This window comes from Penaeus vannamei, chromosome 21 (genome assembly GCF_042767895.1).
Source record: "Penaeus vannamei isolate JL-2024 chromosome 21, ASM4276789v1, whole genome shotgun sequence".
Taxonomy (NCBI): Eukaryota; Metazoa; Arthropoda; class Malacostraca; order Decapoda; family Penaeidae; genus Penaeus; species Penaeus vannamei.
Genome location: NC_091569.1, coordinates 5,211,137 through 5,224,000, shown reverse-complemented (window position 1 = coordinate 5,224,000; position 12,864 = coordinate 5,211,137). Strand labels below are relative to the sequence as shown.

The following is a 12,864-nucleotide window of genomic DNA, read 5'->3' as shown; positions in this document are numbered from 1 at the left end:
TTCATTAGTGAGTAGCGGGACACAGCAGTAAACTTACATTTAATTCCTTAAGAAAAGAAAAAATAATATAAATTCATTATTATTATTTTTATTATTATTATTATTATTATTATTACTATTATTATTATTGTTATTATTATTGTTATCATTATTATTATTATTATTATTATTATTATTATTATTATTATTATTATTATTATTATTATTATTATTATTATTATTATTATTGTTATCATTATTATTACTAATAATAATGATGATATTTATAAATTCATTACTATCATTATCATATATAAAATCATCCTTATTCTTATTCTTATTATCATTATTATCATCATTATTAATGACTCCCACCACACTGACGATTACCCAGCAAAAGCAACGTAACATATCCGTTCTTTCTCGTCTTTTCTCTCCCTCGAAAAGCTTCTAGAATATTCCCTGTTCGTGTGATATCTCTTTCTCAAATGTCATTGGATAGTGAAAGTTTTTTTCATGGGCGAAAGTATCCTCTTGTCTCTTTGTAGTTTATTATGCAACGAAAAAAAAAAGTGTTCTAGAACTGTAGAGAGTAAGTGGTATTTTTTGTACTTGTGTTTGTTTGTTTGTTTTTTTTGTTTGTTGGGTGCGGGTAGGGTTGTTGTTTATGTTGGGGTGTTTTGGTGGTGTTGTCATTATTGGGGTTATTGTTGCTTTTCTGTGTGTTGGTAGAGGGATGTTTAGAATAATGTGTATGGGTAGATAGAGTGTATTATTTTTTATTTCTTTTTCATTCTCAAATACATTCTCTTTTTTTGTTTGTTTGTTTCTCTCTCTCTCTCTCTCTCTCTCTCTCTCTCTCTCTCTCTCTCTCTCTCTCTCTCTCTCTCTGTAACACCAACTGTATCGTCATTTGTGACATATTTCTCTTTCTCTATCAACCTTTCTGTGTCTGTCTATGCCTAACCATCGCTATATCTGTACAACTATGTTTTTTTTCTTCCTTTTCTTTTTCTTCATTTTCAATAGAAACTCATTCACACACTGTGATAAAAACGAGGGAACAGAAAGGGTATTCATGTGTTTTTTATGTGTTGTAAATGCATTTGTTTCTTGGGTGTGTTTGTATTTTCGTGTGTGTGTGTTTGTGTGTGTTTGTATCAGCGTGTTCGTGTTGACTGAGAGTGATTAACGGTCAATTATTTTTGAGGTTTCCGTTGTTTGTTTGTTGAGAGTTCGAGGGCAGCAGAAGAATTTTGATGAGACGCTGTAGGTGGTGCGAGGAGTGGGAGACGAGATGGAAGAGAGAGAGAGAGAAAGAGAAAGAGAGAGAGGGAGGGGATAGAAAATTTCTTCTGATCTGTCGCATTCTCCCTCTCCTCATCGCCCCCTCCACTCTCTCTCTCTCTCTCTCTCTCTCTCCTCTCTCTCTCTCTCTCTCTCTCTCTCTCTCTCTCTCTCTCTCTCTACCTCTCTCTCTCTACCTCTCTCTCTCTCTCTCTCTCTCTCCTCTCTCTCTCTCCTCTCTTTCCTCCCCTTCCCTCCTCCCCTCTGCCCTTCCTCTTCTCCCCTCCCTCTCCTTCCATTTCCTCCCCATCCTCCACCCTCCCCTCCCATCTACCCCTCCCCCCCTCCCCTCTCCTCCGTCCCCCTCCCTCCCCCTCCATCCCCCTCTCCGCACTCATGAACCCAGTGTGTATTAGAACATTATTAGCATATGCTTGGGAACACGGCATTCAGCCCTCCTGTAGGTAAAGACATAAACACACGACGGAGGTGTGTGCTCACAACCGCCTCACAAGATGACAAACACGGAGCAAGCAGCCGGAAGCGGGCAAGCAAGCAAGCGAGCGAATGGGGGAAAACAAAGGTAAACAAGGAAGGTAAAGCAGGGAGGGAAAAAAGGGAGGGAAAAGAGAGAAGGAGAAGTATGTATGTTAAAGCAAGCAGGGTAAACAGTGATGGGTAAGATCAGCGTGCAAGCAGAGTAATATAGAGGAAGCAAGCAGCGCCAATAAGTCGAAGCAAGGCAATAAGAGAGTAAGTACAGTCATATTTACCCCCCCCCCTCCCTCCCACCTCCCTTCTTCGCCTGTCCGAGCATCCTTCTCCCCCCCCCCCCCAAGTCCCCCACCTTCAAAGGCAAAAAGCCAAGCTGCATGTGTGTCCTTTATAGAAATCCGCCCCCCACCCTCTCATCTCTTACCATCCTCCCAAACCCCAACCTCCTATCCTTTTGCCACCCCTCCCCAACCCCCTCCTATCCTTTTGCCACCCCAGCCCATTCTCCCTTCCCCCTTCCCTCTTCCCATCCCCATCCCCTTCCCCCACCTCTTCCCCCCTCCCCCACCCCCTTCCCCCACCCCTGTCAAAACCCCAAACTGTTTACTCCCGCGCCTTTCGACACAATCTGTTTACCGCAGCCCCGTAAACAGAGCAGACTTGCCCTAACTCACCTAATCTCGAAGCCAAACAATGGGCTTCTTGGGCCTTTCTCCATTTCCCGGTAAGTGCGAGGATGGTGCTTGGTAGGGGAAGGGGGGAGGGGGAGGGTATGGGTATAGGGTAGTGGGGGGAGGGAGAAGGAGGTATGAGGTATAGGGTAGGGGAGGGGGAGAAGGAGGTATGGGGTATAGGGTAGGGGAGGGGGAGGGTATGGGTAAGGTAGGGGAGGGGGAGGGTATGGGTATGGGTATAGGGTGGGGGGGAAGGAGGTATGGGGTATAGGGTAGGGGGGAGGAGGTATGGGTAAGGTAGGGGGAGGAAGGAGGTATGGATAGGTTAAGGGGAGGTGTTAGGTAGGGGGGGGGGGCATGGGTATGGATAGACAAAGACAAAGGGAGAAAGGTATGGGGTTAGGATGACGGAGGTATTAGGGTAAGGGTGTTTGGTGGGGAGCGAGGGGGTGAAGGGAAGGTAGGGTAAGGAGAGGGGAAGGGGGATAGATTAGGGAGGTATAGGGGAGGGGGAGAAGGGAATTAGAGGGGTGCTAGGTAGGGGTATTTGAGGTGACCCGGTGGTGGGGATAGAGGGAGGGGATAGGGGAATAGGTTGAGGAATGCGTTAGAGAAGGGTACCCGGTAGGGATGGTAAGATGGAGGGGGGGAGCTTATAGGATAGGTTGGGGGTGCTCGATATGGGCGTCGGGAGGCGGGGTGGGGGGTCGGGAGGAAGTGTGATTGTAAGAATCAGGAGGGGAAGGGGAAGGGAGGGGGGGAGTGTGAGGTACTTGAGGGTATTGGGGTAAATGATGAGAAGTCGAGACAGCTAGGAGGTACTGGCAGATAAAGGACCTGGGGAATAGAGGGAAAATCTTGATAAAACGTGTGGTAAAGAGATTGATAAGAGAATCGGAAGAGAATTTGGTGAAATTTCGGTGTATGATAATTTTCCTCTTTTATGAGGTTTAAGAAAAGACGGGGAAGTTTGACATTGTTAAAGATAATAAGCGATTCAATGCAGAAAAGTAATTTATAGAGAAAACATCAAATGAATCCACAAATACCGGTATATGAAGCCCTCAAAAGAAATCTAATTTGTGAAAGATACAGAGACAATTAAACAAACAAGCAAACAAGCTTAAAAAAGGAATATAATTTGTAAAAGAAACCCAATAAAAAAATCAATTGAACAGACCCCCAAACCTTTCACGAAAGAACTAAGAAGAATTAATATTAGAGCATCTTTAGTGTAGAACAGAGATGATCTTTCATCTCGGGAGAAGCAAGATGGCCGCCCGGGAAGGCAGCTGGCACGTCACGAAAGATCAGTCATTAATTATCAACAGGGAGCGTGTGTGGTTGCGCTCACGACACGCCGGGGATAGACCGTCAGCAGGAATCGTCAGAAGTCGAGAGAATTCGGGTGGGAATCCGCGTCAGCCAGCGCCGGAGATCATCATGAGGCGAGGGGTTTGGAATTGGGAGAGAAATCGCGTCGGGAATCGTCGGAAGCTGTCGTCGGGAACCGTTTGGGAGTCATCGGGATGGCGTCGGGACTTGAAGGAATCGTCGGGGTAATTGTAAAGCATTGGCAGGAATCACCGGGAACCGTCAGGACTTGAAGGAAATCGCTGGGAGTCATTAAATCGCCGGCAGGAATCAGCGGGAATCGTCAGAATTTGACTGAATTCGTCCGGAATCAATAAATCGCTAGAAGGATTTACGAGGAATCGTCAAGAATTAAAAGAAATCTTAGGAAATTTTGGGAGAAACTCTTGTCAGAAATCGGAGATCATCAGGAATCGCCAGAAATGAGAGGATATCGTTGAAATCACTAGCAAAAAGTGTCAACAACATTCAGAAATCGGCAGGAATAGTCAATAAAAACAACTTAATAAAAAAAAAAAGTAGTTAAGAGTCATTGCAAAATATATTTTAAAAGTTGATCGGCAAAGATTCCCCTCCCCCCCCCCAAAAAAAAAAAAAAAAATTGCCTGCAACTCGCACTTCCATCGTCGGAACCGGAAACCATCGCCAGAAATAATCAGGAATCCTCCGTCGTTGCTGCGTTCTGTTTACGTGGTGGACGACCCCCCCCCCTCCCCCCTCTTCCACTCCCCCGGCACCCGTACACAAGTGCCCGAGTACGAGCGGGGTGGTCGGGATACCTCTCCCCCTCCCCTCTCCCTTCCCCTCCCGTCGCCTCTCCCCCTTCCCCTCTCCTCCCCTCCCATCAGCCCTCCCCTCCCCTCCCCTCCCTCTTACGCCCACGTTGTGTATTTGGGAGTTGGAGGGGGGGAGGGGGTAGACAGTATTGAGGGTGGTTATGATAGTGGTAATGATGATAGCGTGTATGATAAAAGGGGAATAGGAAGATCAGGAATGATAGAGATATTACGTGAAGGATGCGAGAACCAGGGCCTCGCTGAGGAGATCCGAAAGGAAAATCAGACTCGGTTCCGAAAGGAGGCGAGAGAGAGAGAGAGAGAGAGAGAGAGAGAGAGAGAGAGAGAGAGAGAGAGAGAGAGAGAGAGAGAGAGAGAGAGAGAGAGAGAGAGAGAGAGAGAGAGAAAAGCACGACTTCGCTTTCCGTCTTCACCAGCTTCTTCATCTCTCCCTCTCTCCCTCTCTCCCTCTCGCCCTCCGTCCTCCTTCCGCCTTCCTGTAACATCTACACGTTAGAATCACTCTAGATCACACTGTGTTTACCCGACAGACGCATTTATAAATCATAGTTGAGACTCCAAGAAACAGTTTACCCGATCCCAGAGCCCGAAATAGAGCCAAGCATAAACACAGGCGATACTGCACGCGCTTTCGAGATACATGCGTGCTTGAAAGACGGCGGAGCATGTTTGGCCCTGACTTCCATAGGGCGCCTGCTTGCCAGATGCTTGTTTATGCAATTACAATGGGTGAGGTAGACAGCTTCTTCCATCTGCAGGCTGGCTGGCCGGTGCAAGTGCAAGCGCTTGGGTCTGACCGTGCCGCCTGCATTGCTTTGGGGTCCGCATGGCCGGTGATCGGGGTTTAATTGGGACTTTTTAATTTATTTTATTTTTTTATTATTTTTTTTTTTCGTTCTTTGCGATATCTTTTAGGACGATCTCGAGGGGTGATATGATCGCACTTGAGACATAGAGGGGTGTTTTGGGTGCGGCGTCGGTGGGTCGCACTCCCTCTTTTTCTCTACTCATCTCATCTCTCCTCTTTTCTTCCCATCTCCTCTCCTCTCCTCTCTTCTCCTCTCCTCTCCTCCCCAACCCTTCCTCTCTCTCCCTCTCCTTCTCCCTCCCCACGCTCACACACACACACACACACACACACACACACACACACACACACACACACACACACACACACACATACACGCGCGCACCTACCTCTTCGTTCAGCGCGTAACCGAAGCGCCGGGTTGTCAGCACCTCGCCGTAACTTCATTATTCGATGGCGTCGGGGACATAAAGGGGTTTCGGTGAATCTGTCACTCTTTCCCGCTCCCATTTACACCGCTTCGTCTCGCCAGTACCGCACACCTTCGCTTATTTACACTGTCGTTGGCTAGTAATTTCTCCCCTCCCCCCTCCCTCTCTCTCTCCTCTCCTCCTCCTTACTCCCCTCCCCTCCCTCCCCCTTTCCCCTTTAAATACACCTTGCTATGCGCCGTTCGCCTCATATCCTACAACATATTCCGACGCCCGCATACACACTACATGTCCCATTCCCCCCACCCCACCCCCACCCCCACCCCCACCCCCACCTTCAGCGCCGGGAGCCACCCACCCACGTCGACGTCGGAGGCTGCTGGTGACGCGGAAATCGGTGGAATGAGCATTATGTTGCGTTATCTCCACTTTGCGTGCACGCCCAGAGAATGAGGGGAGGGGAGAGGGGAAAGGTGGGGGGGGGGACAGGTGGGAAGTGGGAATAGGAGAGGGAAGGGGAAAGAGGGAAGCAAATGGGAAAGAGGGTGCAAGGGGAAAGAGAGGAAGGGGAATGGTAAGATAGGAAAGGGGAGAGGGGAAAGAGGGAAGCAAATGGGAAAGGAGGGCGCAAGGGGAAAGAGAGGAAGGGGAATGGTAAGGCAGGAAAGGGGAGAGGGGAAAGAGAGAGGAAGGAAAGGGGGAGAGGGGAAAGACTGAGGAAGGGGAAAGAGAGAGGAAGGAAAGGGGAGAGGGGAAAGAGAGGAAGGAAAGGGGAGAGGGGAATGGCGCGAGAGGAAAGAGAGAGGAAGGGGAAAGGGGAAAGACTGAGGAAGGGGAAAGAGAGAGAAAGGAAAGGGGAGAGGGGAAAGACTGAGGAAGGGGAAAGGGGAGAGGGGAAAAGAGAGAAGAGGGAAAGGGGAAAGGGGAGAGGGCGCGATGCGATCTGGCAGGGCGGCTGAGCGCGACACACCCGTCCCGACGAACAGATTTATAGCAGTTTAGAGTGTTTGTGTTATATTGTTACTGCCTCGAGCTGCAGAGCGGAGCCGCGGGCGCAAGTGACGGGTAAATCTGTAGCCACGCCCGCGGTGGGTGGTCGCACGCGGGCGGGATGATGCACCACCTGTGTACGTGTTGCACTTTGTGGGTGGTCACGGGATCTGGGCTGAGGAGGAGGAGGAGGAGGAGGAGGAGGAGGAGGAGGAGGAGGAGGAGGAGGAGGAGGGGGGGGAGGGGGAGGAGGAGGAGGAGGAGGAGGGGGCGGGGGTCGCGGGCGTGGGCGTGGGTGTGTGCGGGCGGGAAGAGGAAAGCGCAGAAATAATGATCGGGTCTTTGTAATGCATCCGAGGAGACGCAACGGAAAGATCACGTTTGTGTAAGGGATTGATTAGCATGTCCAGTGGCAGGAGGCGGCGAAGGGGGCGAGAGTTTGAGGCGGGGGAGCACGCGCCTGCCGGTGTAAGGGGAGGGGGGTGGAAGCTTCATTCATCGGAGACGCACACAACACACGCTGGGTAAACCGTGTCTGTCTGTCTGTCTCTGGGCGAACGACTCTCTCTCTCTATCTCTCTCTTTCTTTCTCTCTTTCTTTCTTTCTTTCTCTCTCTCTCTCTCTCTCTCTCTCTCTCTCTCTCTCTCTCGCTCTCTCTCTCTCTCTCTCTCTCTCTCTCTCTCTCTTTCTCCTTCTCCTTCTCCTTCTCCTTCCCCTTCTCCTTCCCCTTCTCCTTCTCCTTCTCTCTCTCTCTCTCTCTCTCTCTCTCTCTCTCTCTCTCTCTCTCTTTCTCTTTCTCTTTCTCTCTCTCTCTCTCTCTCTCTCTCTCTCTCTCTCTCTCTCTCTCTCTCTCTGTGTCTCTCTCTCTCTCTCTCTCTCTCTCTCTCTCTCTCTCTCTCTCTCTCTCTCTCTCTCTCTCTCTCTCTCTCTCTCTCTCTCTCTCTCTCTTTCTCTCTTTCTCTCTTTTTCTCCTTCTCCTTCTCCTTCTCCTTCTCTGTCTCTCTTCTCTTTCTCCTCTCTCTCGGTCCTCTCTCTCTCTCTCTCTCTCTCTCTCTCTCTCTCTCTCTCTCTCTCTCTCTCTATCTCTCTCTCTCTCTCTCTCTCTCTCTCTCTCCCTCTCTCCCTCCCTCCCTCCCTCCCTCCCTATCTCTCTTTTAGGGCGAGGGAGAAGAAGAAAATGAAAAGTAGATAAATGAATAAAAAAAACAAGATTCTATTGTTTTTTGGGTTTAATATTTACCTTCACAGATACGGTGTGTGAGTTAGTGGTCACTTACTGTATATTTTGGGGGGTAACGCTTAATATATGTGACAGCGGAGACAATCAAAAACACACAACTAGGGTGACAGGTATGACATTCTCGTGATATTTCAGGGCAGACGTCTACAGGGAGTGAGATGTGGAGAAAAGGGAATTATGGTTGAGGGAAAAAGAAAGATACATGGTTTATTTTTTTTTCTATTTTATCTATTACAGTGTTGTTTCTGAAGGTTCGTTGATAGATTTAGGTAATAGTGTGAAATCGAGCAGCTACGGAGGGGGGGGGGGCGCAGGGAAGCAAGCAGGGAAGAAAGGGTAGAAGGAGGAGGGGAGAAGAGAAGAAGAGAGAAGAGAAGAATAGAAAGGAGGGAGGAAAAGAGATAGAGAGAAGAAGAAGAAAAAGGGAGAAGAAGAGAGAGAGAAGAAGAAGAAGGGAGAGGAGAGGAGAGAAGAAAAGAAGGGAGAGAGAGAGAGAGAGAGAGTGAGTGAGTGAGTGAGTGAGTGAGTGAGTGAGTGAGTTAGAGAGAAAGAGAGAGAAGAAGAAGAAGGGAGAGAAGATAAGAAAAGAAGAAAGAGAAAGAGAAACAAAAAATAGACAAAGAAAGAAAAGAACAGAATGAAAGGCATAATATACATAGACCGAGTGGACGATCTGGTCATCCGAGATTGTAAGAAAACAAAACCAGCCAAGAAAGAGTGACAGATGACTCACAATCTGGTGTTTTGTAAACTTTTCCCGTGATTGTCGCCTTTTCCGTGTCCTGTGTTTAAGGTTTTATCGTTATCGTTGTTGTTGCTTGTGTTGCTTTTCCTGCTGTTGTTTTGCTTTTGCTGTTGTTATTATTGTTGTTATTGTTATTATTGTTATTATTATTTTTATTGTTTTTATTATAATGGTTATTGTTATTATTTTATATTGTTATTATAATTTTTTATTATTGTTATTATTATTATTTATTATTGTTGTTGTGTTTATTATGATGGTTATTGTTATTATTATTTTATTGTTATTATTATTGTTCCCATTGTTATTATCATTATTATTATTATTGTTGTTATTATTATTATTATTATTATCATTATTATTATTAATATTGTCATTATTATTAATACTGTTGTTGTTGTTGTTATTGACACTATTATTATTGTTATCAGAATTATTATTATTGTTCCTATTTTTATTATTATATCAAAATTATTGTCATTGTTGTTGTTGTTGCTGTTGTTATTATCACTATCATTATTATTGATATAACTATTATTGTTATTATTATAATTATTTATATCATCATCATCACCATTTATTCTCTATTTTTCCTGACATATTTGTGACAAAAGTATTCAATCTTTTCATATTTCTATTAAATTTGATTAAGCTATTAAGTAACCATGTTTTATTGCACATGTGTTGCATTATTGTCTTTCTGAGGCATTAATGTGGCACTTTGCATTGTTCATTTTGATTTGATTTAGTTAATTCGATATATATGATATTTTTGTGTATGATATTTTTATTTTATTTAATGCGATATATATAATATTTTTGTTTTATTTAATGCGATATATATGATATTTTTATTTTATTTTATGCGATATATATAATATTTTATTTTATTTAATGGGATATATATGATATTTTTATATATGATATTTTTATTTTATTTAATGCGATATATATGATATTTTTATTTTATTTGATGCGATATATATGATTTTTTTATATATGATATTTTTATTTTATTTAATGCGATGTATATGATATTTTTATTTTATTTTGTGCAATATATATTTTTTATATTTTTTTATTTTATTTAATGCGATATATGATATTTTTATATATGATGTTTTTATTTTGTTTAATGCGATATATATGATATTTTATAGATTATATTTTTATTTTATTTAATGCGATATATATGATATTTTTATAAATGATATTTTTATTTTATTTTATGCGATATATATGATATTTTTATATATGATATTATTTTATTTAATGCGATATATATGATATTTTTATAGTTTATATTTTTATTTTATTTTATGCGATATATATGATATTTTTATTTAATATCTACATGAAAGTACAATTCAGAAGGTGATTAAAATGTTTTTTTACGGTTAGGGGGTTTTATTGGGAGGGGGGGAGGAATGGGAGGTGGGTAGGAGAAGGGGAGGTGGGTAGGGGAAGGGGAGGTGGGTAGGGGAAAGGGAGGTGGGTAGGGGAAAGGGAGGTGGGTAGGGGAAGGGAAAGGGGTGGTAGGAAGAGGACGAGAGATTGAGGGAATGAGTGTGGGGAAGGAAGGGGGGGGGCGAAGAAGTAAGGAGGAGGGAGTGAAAAGTGGGTTGGGGAAGGTGTAGGGTGAGTGGGAAAAGAAGGAGGAAGAGGGAGGGAGAGACTAGGAGGGGGGAAAGGAAAGGAGGAAAGGGGGAAAGAGGGAGGGTGGGATTGGGAGGGGGAAGCTAAGGGGGGGTAGGGTAGCTGTCACGCCTGGCATCACGGTACACCCTTGTCTCTGCACCCTAATTCGCACTCGTGTTGTAACCTCACACTCTTCATCCCCCACTCTACCCCCTCACGCATGTCCCTCAGCGCACGCACACGCAAACACACGCGCTCACATACATACACACACACTCTCTCTCTTTTTCTCTTTTTCTCTCTTTCTCTCTCTCTTTTTCTCTCTCTCGCTCTCTCTTTCTCTCTCTCTCTCTCTCTCTCTCTCACACACAAACACACACACACACACACACACACACACACACACACACACACACACACACACTCACACACACACACACACACACTCACACACACACACACACACACACACACACACACACACACACACACACACACACACACACACACACACACACACACACACACACACACTCACTCACTCACTTACACACACCTACACACACGCATGCATCACCCACTCACAATCACACGCTCACACGGTTTCCTGTGTTTATGTGTACACTCGCGGACTCACCTCCTCTCCTGTCGGGGTAATGAGTGGGGTGTCGTGTGCGTTTCTGCGGGCGAGAGTGATCGTCCTTGGCACTGATCATTTTCACTCCACGCGTGCACTCATCTTCGCCGTTCTGTATTTTTTTTTGTCTCTTTTTTTCTTTTTTTCGTTCGCTCGCTCGGTGTGTGTGTACGGGGAGAAATTGTAATGGGGGTCGTAAGCAGGTGTTTGGATGAGGGAGGGAGGGGTGGGAGGGAGGGAAGGGGAAAGAAGGAGTTCTTTCTTCTTTTCCTCCTCCCCCCGCCCCTTCTTCTTCTTCTTCTACTTCTCTTTCTTCTTGTTCTTCTTCTTCTTTTTCTTCTTCTTCTCCTTCTTCTTCTTGTTTCTCCTCCTCCTCTTCCTCCTTCCTCCTCCTCCTCCTCCCTCCTCCTCCTCCACCCTCCTCCTCCTCCACCTCCTCCTTCCTCCCTCTTCCTCCCCCATCCCCCATCCACCTTCTCCCTCCCCCCATCCTCCCCCTCCCTCATCCACCCCCTCCTCCCCCACCTTCTCCCCTCCCCCTCTCCCCTCTTCCCCATCCACCCCCTCCCCCATCCACCCCCCCTCCTCCTCCTCCCCCATCCACCCTTCCCCCCTTTCCCCCCTTTCCCCCCCACCCAGGTAGGAATGCGCGGTCGGGCCAGGTCGGAAAAGAAGAGCTGTGGCCCGGCCTTCGCGGTCAAGAAGGACTCGTTTGTCTTGGAATTTGCATACGGAATGAGGACCTCTGGGTGGGGGGGGGGGAATGGGGGGGAAATATGAATTGAGAGGGTGGAGAAAGAGAAAGAGAGAGGGAGAGAGAAAAAGGAAATGGGGTGGGGGGGAGGGAGAGAGGGGAAGGAGGAGGGAGAGGGGAGAAGGAGGGTTGGTGGGTGTAGGGAGAAGAAGAAGGAAAAGGAAAAGAAGGAGGAAAGAGAGAAGGAGAGAGAAAAAAGGAATAATGCAAAAAAAAAGAAATACGAATGCAATTAAAGACTCTCTGTGCCAGTCATTCTTTTCCCCTCCCCCCGCGTCGAAAACAGCCAAAGGTGTTCCTCTTTTTTTTTCTCTCTCTCTCTCTCTCTCTTTTTCCCTTTTTTTTGCGGGTTTTGCCATAAACACTGAAAGTAATCCCTTTGTAGACCCAACCCGCATGCCCGGAGAGATTCGAATCTCGCACGTGTGACAGGAGAGCGCAAGGGCCCGTTTCACCTGGCGCGCGGCGATAGATCGTGCCCATGTTCCCTGCCGTGTAATCTCTGGGTGGTCTGATCGTGTTAAAGGAATAAACAGCTTGCGATTGTTTACGAAAACAAAGACATTGCAAATAAATGCTCTGTTCTTTGTTTCCTCTTTCGCTTTGAAGTACCAGCAGTGACTAGATGTAAACGGTAAGACCCTCAGGCTAAGCTGTACGTGACTCCCGCGATGTTTTGTCATCCTGTTCTTCTCACTCCCCCCCCCCCCCACTCCGCCTCCTCCTCCTCCTCCACGTCTCCCGCCTCTTCCCACCCTTCCTTCCCTTCGTCCTCCTTCTCCTCCTTCTCCTCTTCCTCCTCCTCCAGCCTCTCCATTCTCGCCTTTGCCTCCGCCCTCTGTCTTTCCTCCCTCCTTTCTTCCTCTGTCTTCTTCGCCTACTTCTCTTCCTTCTCCTCCTCCTCCTCCTTCTTCTTCACCTTTTCTCTCGCCTCTTTCTTTTGTTCATATTTTCATTTTTTTTTTTCTCATACACATTTTCTTCATTCCTATTTTCCATTTTCACCATCTACTC

General features: G+C 46.1%; 1 protein-coding gene across 1 annotated transcript in view; it reads left to right on the top strand.

Annotated features, from left to right (window-relative positions):
• The window catches only part of FoxP (forkhead box P), a gene marked incomplete in the record, with an annotated part of 360,469 nt that overhangs the window by 69,400 nt on the left and 278,205 nt on the right, over positions 1-12,864 (top strand).